Consider the following 10,067-nt stretch of genomic DNA (forward strand, 5'->3'; position numbering starts at 1 on the left):
ATAAACATAATAATGAACGCTATTTTCAAAGAAGAAGGAATATTACACCTAATCTATAAAAATGGGTGAATGTAATCTTTACAGGGAAAGATACCTTCAGACAGAACATATAATAATCTTGATGTAGCACATCATGACTATGCTAAGGCTTTATCGAGAATATCAAGTAAAGAGACTCTCTCTCCCATCGTGGAGGGGGTCATAAATTCCCGAGTACAAAGGCTTGTGATAGGAGTCTCCACCTGAAAACCATTGGCTGAGAAAAATTCTAAATTCAAGTTAAAGTTGTAACAAATCTAACCTTTTAAATAAGAATTGAAACTCTGCCCAATAGCACTATACTTTTGCTATAACAGGGAAGCAGTGTGGGGGGATGCAGACAGAAACATCGTGCAGACGAGAGCACTCACCCATCTCTAGATGCTGCTGGTACAGCAGAAGTTCCTGGGAGCCCTGGGTCGGTGACATTTGCCCACACAAATTTAGCCTAAGGGAGGCCAGCATCTCTCTGCAGCAAATTCACATAAGAAGTAAAAGTATATAAACTTCAATCATGGTTAATAATATTTCAGTATTTGATTTTACTTATAAACAACCTATGTATTTAAAGAAGATGTTAGCCAAATGAATTTAGTATCAGCCCAAGATTTTTAAGATACCTGAACATCTAGAAAACTACCTTTAAGTTGGAATAATTACTACTGAAATAGAGTGTGTCAGAATAATGATTAAATTGTGGTTAACTTCAACTTTGCATTTTGTATAATCCTAAACATTTAGTAAAAGTAAAGCTAGCTTGCTCAACACATAAACCTGCATAGGGTTAGGAGGAATTGCCCAAGAAGACACAAAATGTGCACTTCCGTTATACTTAACATTGGAAACTCAGAGAACACACAGTTTCTTTTTATTAAGACATAATAAAGTACATTTGTCTGCCAAAGAGCTGTCTAAATTTCATGAACCTGAATTCTTAAAGCATTTCAAATTGATTCCTACAGGAATAACTTTTTTTCCCATTGAAAGTATTACAGGTTGGGGCGCCTGGGTGGCTCAGTGGGTTAAAGTCTCTGCCTTCGGCTCAGGTCATGATCCCAGGGTCCTGGGATCGAGCCCCGCATTGGGCTCTCTGCTCTGCGGGGAACCTGCTTCCTCCTCTCTCTCTGCCTGCCTCTCTGCCTACTTGTGATCTCTGTCTGTCAAATAAAAAAATAAAATCTTTTAAAAAAAAGTATTACAGGTTAAGTTTCTTGAATTTCTAGGAATTTTAGAAATTAAATAGAAATTATAGAATCACTTATTTATCTATGAGCCAATCAGAATAGAGCTCCATTCAGAGACTCCATAACCTAATTCAGTAATACCATCTGTAGGTAGGAAAATACCAATACTTTACATAATGAGAAATAAAGGCCTTTCTGAATGTACATCTCCAGACACAGAGGGAAAGCTGATAACTTTCTAAAATGTCAACCATGGATCAAGGATAAACACAGAAACACAAAACTTACCACTTCCCAATGGGCATGAAATACTTCAAGGATTTGAGCAGAAAAAAAAGACAAAGAGAAAAGAGCAACAGACCAGATTCCCTGGTTTCATGTCATAGAGACAAACTCTATAAACCACAAATCCATTCATGGACATGACCAAGTTGCCAGATCATGAAACCAAAGCACTTCAACACCCATAATCAGGCAAACACCCAGAGAAGCACACTCCAGTCCACACCAGGCCCCTGAAGGACAAGGGTTTGGAACAGGAGACCAGGAGTGACACTCACCAGCAGCTGAGAGCAGAGCCCAGGGGGCGGGAGAGCTCCCCTCCCTGGGGGAGAAAACGGAAATCCCAGGACAAGGTCCAACCCGTCCAAGCCGAGGCACCAGCTGTGAGAGATAAGAATGCCCCAGACTGTGCGGGAGGAGGTGTTCTTCCGACAATTCTAACAGAAACAGTGCGTGACTGAGGGACAATTCTCTCTGAAGCGGGCGAGCTAGAAGGACTAGAACTTGAAGACTGAGTCTCGCAGGCAAGAGAGAGTGAGTGAAGCCGTGGAGGTTTTATTAAGCAAGGACAGGACAGAGAGAACGCTCTCCCGAGTAAGAAGGGTCCCGACGGGGCTGCCACTGAGGGTCTTTTACTGAACGCTTGACCAGGGAGCTCGTGGCCTTGAGATTGCTGTGCTGTCCTGGTCTGAACACGGACGGTTGATAATACCCTTCATGACTGGCTTCTTTGAGGTCTGGTCATGTTGTGGGATTACACTGTGGCCGCCAAAGAAAGCTGTTCCCTAATATCCAGGCCCCGCGGTCTGCTCTAGAGCCTTATCTCTTGTTCACTCTCTCAGAGCCCAGTTGGGGACCCACTATCTCTCCCCCACCTAAACCCAAGCCCTTCCTTACTCAAGGCCGGGCGAGAAAACCTGGAGTTTGTGGAAAGGAGAGAATCATGGAGGAAGGTGAAGGTGGGTCTTCTGAGAGCACAACCTCAGCCAGGGCCCGAAGCCAAAGCTGGGGGACTTCCTCACCATCACGGGATCGGGGATAAGAGGCCAACCCTGTCCAGGGGAAGAGGACAGCGCAGCCGGGCACAGCACTTTGGTGTGGCCCCTGCGGGGGGGGGGGGGGGGGGGGGGGGGGGGTGCTGCAGCGGCCCCGCACTGGCAGACCCGCTTCATGTGGAGCTGGGAACGGGAACCCCACATCAGGAACCACGCATAACGGCTGGTCACCCAGCTCCTCCCTCAGCCTTTCAGAGTCTGGACGTGGAAACACAACACCTCCTCCTACATTTCCCATCTTTCTGACACAAAGGAACTTAGCAAGTGTTTAACCAATAACCAATCTTTATAAATAAATTTCAAGTTTCTGTCTTGTCTCCTGTAAATAAGAATTGGACTCGTGTTACGAGTTTCACCATTTTTCAAGTTCGTCTTATTTATATTCCTCAACTTTTAATCTCTGATTCCGGCCAGAATGCTGAGGAACAGCCACCAATTCACACGACACGTTATTCCCACTCATTATTTTCTGTCGCGCTTGGATGGGACTCACGCTCTGTTATTAGGCTATTGTTTCTCGGTGAAGAACATGCTGAAAAGGCACCTAAAAATCCATAATATGATTCCTAATCCTGCTGATTTCTTACTTTATAAAGAGTCAGAGGATTGAAGAGAAATAACGTGGAGCATTTAAATTAGCATTTTTAAAAGCGCTGCCTGAAAAGAGGAAGCATTTTTCTCACATAACCATCATTGCACAACAGAAAAAAGAAAGGGTGACCACAACACCTCGCACTGAAGCACCGCCTTCCTCAGAACCGAGAAGTCATGGGAATTCCAGCTGGAAACCATCATTGAAATGGGGCTGAATGGAGGCCCAGAAAAACAGGAAGTGACTTTTAAAGGGGAGCTTCATGGGGTTATCCCGGGAGCGTCTAACATGAGTGAGCTTCTGAAAGTCTTCGCACGAGCATTCGTGTAGTTACGCCATGAATGTCATCGGCTAAAAGCTGGGAGATGGGGGAGGGCTGGGAGCAGGTGGACGAGATGGGCCCAGGTGAGGCAGAGCTCAGATCCTGGCCCCTCTTCTCCCGCCGAGGCGGACGCCCCTGCCCCACGGAGTGGTTTCAGTCAGCATAATGCAAATTTCCCTTAACTCCCGAAGCCATTCTTAGTCACCTTAGGATATGAAAATCTGAGAACGGATAGTTCTGGATAGTTCGGATGTCTTTACCGATCACAATTTGGGGAGCAGGCACCGAACACAGAATGAAGGAGTGCGGACAGATACCTCTCTGCTGGAGTAACGCGTCCTCAAAAAATTCAGAAATCTTCGTGGAGGACCTTAGGAGACCCAGCTGACAGCCAATCCTTAAATAGGGGGCAGAAGCATGGAAGCATCGCCCGTCAGTCCCCACTTTCAAACTCCTTGCCTTCCCTTATTTCATTTCAAGAGCCTCCAGGTAGCAGATAATAGCTACATGGTGCATGTTTCCTAGGGGACCACAGCGTCCAAATTTCCAGAAATCAGAAAGGGGGTCGGCCGGAGCTCATCCTACAGGAGTGAAATCACCAACACACTGAGTGCGCAGGAGGGAGACTTACAGAAAGGACTCCAGAGGCCTTGGGTTCTCATGGTACAGGCCTCGTGTGGAGCTTCAGTGAGCCCCTAATGTTACTAAATTTAGAAAGGAAATGGAGACAAAATAGGACAACTGGGAAAACGGATAAAAGTCCTAAAATATGTCTTGATTCAAGAGTATTTTAATTAAAAAAAAAATCTGTCTACATCCTCTTCCAGGATAACAGAGTAGCTCTCCCTCTCCCCCCCCCCCAGTTAGTACAAATAAGGGGCCTGGACCGAATCCACCTACAATAAAAACAGAAAGCTTCCAAACGCTGGGAAGAAGAGGCACTTCGGAACCGAGGAACAACACCGCCGAGGTCCCTGGTCTTCTGGTTGCTTCATGGGTTCCAGACTCTGAGCAGAAGAAGCCACAGCCATGAAGTCGGCTCACAGGTGTCCAGAGGAAACACACCGAAGCTTTATGGCCGAAAGTGACAGCAAGTCAGCGAAGAAGGTACAGCAAGAGAAAGCTGAACAGAGAGAGCTGGTCAACTATTCATCTAAAATACATTTTATTTTATTTATTTTTTTATTTTTAAAGATGTATTTGTTTATTTGAAAGAGAGCACGTGAGCAGGGGGAGGGGCAGGAGAGAGAGAGAGTCCCGGAGCAGACTCGCGGCTGAGCGCAGAGCCCTACACGGGGGTCGATCCCAGGTGCCTCCAAAGTAAGGTGTATTTTAAATGCCTGTCCTTGGGGCGCCTGTGGGGCTCAGCTGGTGAAGCATCTGCTTTTGGCCCAGGTCATGATCCCGGTGTCCTGGGATGGAACCCCACGTCCTGCTTCCTAGACTAGGAAGGACAGACACCTGTAATCTTCACCGTATACATGACCAAAAAAGACCAAGGAGGAGGAAGCTACGTGTCCAACAGATAAAGAGCAGAGAAAACTCAGCGAGCACAGACGAGTACACGACTGTCGACTGCCGCAGACTGCTTAGTATTAAATCGTGGACACGACCAAACAGCCCCCAGAAGGGAAGGGAAAGCCTGGGATTTGTTCCCACGAGAGCATCGACAATGGCTAAAATGAGTGAACTAGAAGGACATGCACGTTGCAGACCAACGTCGAAAACAAAACGTGAGGTGAAAAAGCAAGGCTCGTAGAGACGCCTGCCATCTGACACCAGCGAGGTGTTTTAGACACACAAAATATCTGAAAAATGAAAACTATGTGGCGTTTACCTCCCTGTGTCAGAAGCTGGCGTGGGAGTGATACCCACGAACTTCAGAGAGGAACAAGTGGGAATGAAATGAAGGGTTTAGCTGTATCTGTGTGGCTCTATTTTACAGAAAGAATGGAGAGATCCGAGGCAAATACCCCACTCTGCTCACATCTGTTCCCTCCTAGCGGGACACCTGCGGGTCTCTGTTACTCCACTTCCTCTTCCATATGTTCAAAATCCTTCGTAATTAAAACACTGGCAACTACTGGGTCCATGGTTGTGGTTATCGTTTTAAATCCCTGTCACCTATGCAAGCAGTGATTTACAGTTCTGAAACGGAGCGTCTATCTTTATATACTGGCTAGGAGTCAAGCTCCCCGAACCCAATGGAACGTCTGGGTGACTTATAGGAGCCACGGGGAGGCTCTCCAGAGCTCTTCCACCTGGTGGGACATCCTTGGGCCATCTGGGTTGGCATCCAATCCAACATCACCTCCCACTGAACACTTCCCCTAAAAGTAAACGTGAAGTGTGGGCACTGCTGTTGTCCCCAGGTGCCCCTCTCCCCGACGCCAGCCAACGCCCCCTGAAGAAGTTCCCTGCGGACTCTACTCCGGGCTCTCCTCCAGCCTGTAGCCCGAGAAGCCTTACCAAATGCAAGTCCTGATCCCTCTTGGGGTGGACGCTCCAACTTCCTTCCCTTCTAGGGTCTGACTCGTTGCAAGACACTCGCTCTCCTGTTTTTGCTTTGCACCAGGTTGTGTTTGCTGGAGGCAGCCAGGCTCCGTGTTTGATGCTGCGTGATGATGCGGGCTTCCCAGGCTGTCCTAAGTAAGGGCCACAACCTAGGTGGGTTGATGGCCTCACCATCCTGGAGGGCAGAAGTCCCAAATCAAGCCATGAGCAGCACGGGTTCCTCCTACAGGGTTGTGAGGAAGGATTTTACTGCCCCTTCCCCCTGCTGTCGGTGGCCTCTGTGGCTTCTTGCTGTGACACAATGACCTCACCCCCCCCCCCACAATAGACCTCCTGTCTCCTCTCCCTGGGTGGAAAGTTCCCTCTTACAAGAACACAAGCCACTGGCTTGTGCTCACCCCAACCCAGCATAATGTCATCTTAAGTAAGTGGCATCTGCAAAGACCCTTTTTCCAAATGAGATCACGTTCACAGATACCAGAAGATAGGACTTAAACGTCCCTTTTATCAACCCACGATATTGCCAAAACGACCTCAGCCAATAGAGAAAACAAAAGACGAAACAAAACCTCATTCACTTAATCAATCAATAAAATTAAAAACGGATCCTGTAAGTCCCCAGTTAAAGTGTCCAGAGGCTCTACGGCCCTGGGATGGCATCAGCCCTCTCGAGACGGCAGGCCGCCATCCTGCCCGCGGCCCCTGCTGGCCCAGCGTTCGCCGCACCCCTCGAGAAGCTTGTGCTCCGGCCCACTGCATGGTCACTAACCTGGACACACCTGCACATCTGCTGGGCGACTCTAACATCACAGGAACTGTTTGTAACAGCCGTGATGGCGTTTGTACACCGACCGAAGTGTGTCCTCTCTCACCATCACGCCCTGGGAAGTAACATGTCTAGGACGCTGCCCAACACATTTTGCAAACCCCTCTTTTAGAATTGCCTTCAAAGGCTTCCAAAGACAAAGTCGTATTGTTTTTAACTCAAAACAGCATCAACGCCTTATCACTCTTACCTGTCCTTCAAGAGAGAAAGATCTGTCACCGCCAAGAATTGTCACAAGCTGAGATCTCAGAACTAATGAATATTTTCAAAAAAGAGCAAAAACCCCCACAAAGTAAAAAGGCAAAAAGAACCACTTTATCAACTTATGACATATACAGCTTCTTTTCCAAGTACAGAATTTTTACAAAGTACTAAGAAAAAGGCCATAAACTCAAAGAAAAAAAATGGTTGAAGGTCCTGAGCAGGTAATTAAATATAAAATGAACTAAGCACGTGGAAGGAGGCTGACTTCACACACACACACAGTAGCTACTCCCCCAGGAGGCTGGCTGGCTCGGGAGGAAAGCTTGAGAACCCTCCGTGGAACGAATAAGGCAATTTGGCAACATTATCAACATAGTGTATGAGCTGTTGGTTTGCAAAGTGGCCCCGGACTTGGAGGGCGGGAGAGACCAAGGACGGGGCAGGGCACACCACACAAACAGGTGGCAGGTCTAAGTCGACCTACGGGGCTTGTCCTGGGCCCCAAGGCGAGGAGGTCTCCACCTGCCACATCTTCAGGTTTATAGAAAACCCTTAACGGACTCAGCCACATCCAGATGTCCTCCATACCACGTCGCTTTCCCAAGGCCGCCCCCGCCCCCGCCAACAGCTCCGAGCAGTAGGCAGAGCACGGGCTCCAGCGGTAGCACAGGGCTGGTTGGCCTCTCATCACCTGCCAAGCAGGCAGTCGCCCTCCCAACACATCCCTGTCACCCAGGAACCACCCCACGGATATATTTAACCATATATAAGATGACTTAGGTGCAAAGAACTTCTTTGCAGCTTACCTGTTAGGGAGGAATGGAAATAACCTAATTGGGTCCTGATAGGACTGGCCGGTTAAATGACGCTGCATTCATAAAACAAGCCCTACTCAGATGTTGAGAAGTGAGTGTACGCCTCGAGGCCTACTACAACACCAGGCATAAGAAAGCACGGTGTGGAACGGCTTATAACTTTATACTCTGTGTAAAAACTGCATGTCGTGGAAACAGGGAGAGAATGCACAGGCACCGCACGCACACAGAAGCAGCCGCACAGCCTGCACAGCCCGGGCTTCCGGAAGGGCTGACGGGCGACGCACAGGGAGAGCTGGTGCCTCTGCACCCGGGAGCCCGTGGGCTCGGAGCCGGCCCCCCTGCAGGCGCGCTCTGCCCCTGCTGCCCTAGGGGGCTTGCATTTTATGACGCAGGCTTTCCACGGGATGGGTTCCAAAACTGCTCTTATGAACTTCACAGCTTTCTGATCATTTAAATAATCTCCCTCAGCTACCATCCAGGTGACATTTATAATTTTTCCATTAATTCTTTGATGACACACGTTGCTCGAATGTCCCCCTGTCTTGATGTAGAAATCAATGACGAGGAGAAAGTCTTTCTCCCATTGCTTATTCGCTTCCAGGCATCAATAAAATAAATGGCCACGGTAGTATCTTTTCATCTATTTCTCATAATGATGGTGTTAAACTCAACAAGATTAAAAAATATTCTGCAGAACAGGACCTTAAGCTTTTTGAATTACACCCAAGGATTCGGCAGTATTTTATGACACATTACTTCTCTGTGTGTGTGATTCCAGATTTTCATGATTTTCTGGGTGTGTTCCAAAGTCAGTACTGTCTGGCCACATGTTCTTATAAATCATTTTCCAAACATGAAATTACCAAGATTTGACTCAAATATAGTCTATTGTTGCATTTACAAATATTTATGAACTGTTACAACATGCCACAGAAAACACAGACTCTTTTAGACCTACTCTTTTTTTTTTAATATTTTATTTATTCGAGAGAGAAGGAGAGAGAATGAGAAAGAGCATGAGAAGGGAGAAGGTCAGAGGGAGAAGCAGATTCCCCACGGAGCAGGGAGCCCGATGCCAGGCTCGATCCCAGGACTCTGGGATCATGACAAGAGCTGAAGGCAGTGGCTCAACCAACTGAGCCACACAGGTGCCCTCTTAGACCTACTCTTAAAATGACAAAGAAGAGAGAGAAATAAAAATAAGACTAACCAAAAAAAAAAATCTCAATAATCAAACTTTATAGTGGTCTGGTTATGGAAAATACTTTCCCAGGCTTCCATTTTTTTTTTTTAATTGCCCCATTTCATGGGTCTCCAGGAGTTTTCCAGCTAATTAATGGTGGCCAGGATGTAAGAATCAGACAGCTATTCCTCAAAGGAGCTCAAGTAAAACAGGGTTTTCTGAGCAGACGCAGAGGGTACCCAGCAACCAAATCTGGGCTGCTGCTGGAGCCCTGGGCAAGTGGACTCCAGCTGAATGGTCTCTTCTTGCCCTTGGCCAGACGCAGCCATGCCCACCCATTCTAAGACCTCTGGGTCTGCTGTCTCTTCTCCTCCCCATTCTGCAGACTAGCTGTCCCTACCAGTTCCCAGTCTCTGCCTTCAACACCAGAGCCCAACTGCAGTGCTGTCCCTGCCAGTCAGAGCCCTTCCTCTATGCCCACAGTCCCCTGAGCGAGACCCAGAGGGAGCCACGCTCTGCCTAGACCAGGATACAGAGGGCCCCTCCTAGCCCAGGCTCTGGGCAGGGTCAGTGAGCTCATCCAGAATCCAGTGGAACGTGTGGGTGACTTACAGGAGCCACGGGAAGGCTCTCCAGAGCTCTTCCGCCCGGTGGGACATCCTTGGGCCATCTGGGTTGGCATCCAATCCAGCATCACCTCCCACTGAACACTTCTCCTAAAAGTAAACGAGAAGTGTGGGCACTGCTGTTGTCCCCAGGTGCCCCTCTCCCCAACGCCAGCCAACGCCCCCTGAAGAAGTTGGTGCACGGTGAAGGAGACGAGAAGGGAAATGGGGTTTAGCCTACAAATGCGTTGATGTATCTTGTACAAAACCCAAGGTATCCAGAAGGGTCATTCCAGAAATCAATGTTTGCTTCAAGAGTGTGTGGAAATGTTAAAAGGTATTACACATTTCCCTGCAAATATGATCTTATATTGCCCGCTTATGAATTTTTAATGTTTAGCCGTTATGGTCAGTGTAAGTCTCAGTTCTCGACTTCGGTGATC

The sequence above is a fragment of the Enhydra lutris genome, unplaced genomic scaffold (assembly GCF_002288905.1).
Source record: "Enhydra lutris kenyoni isolate GAN:26980312 unplaced genomic scaffold, ASM228890v2 scaffoldscaffold36, whole genome shotgun sequence".
NCBI lineage: Eukaryota > Metazoa > Chordata > Mammalia > Carnivora > Mustelidae > Enhydra > Enhydra lutris.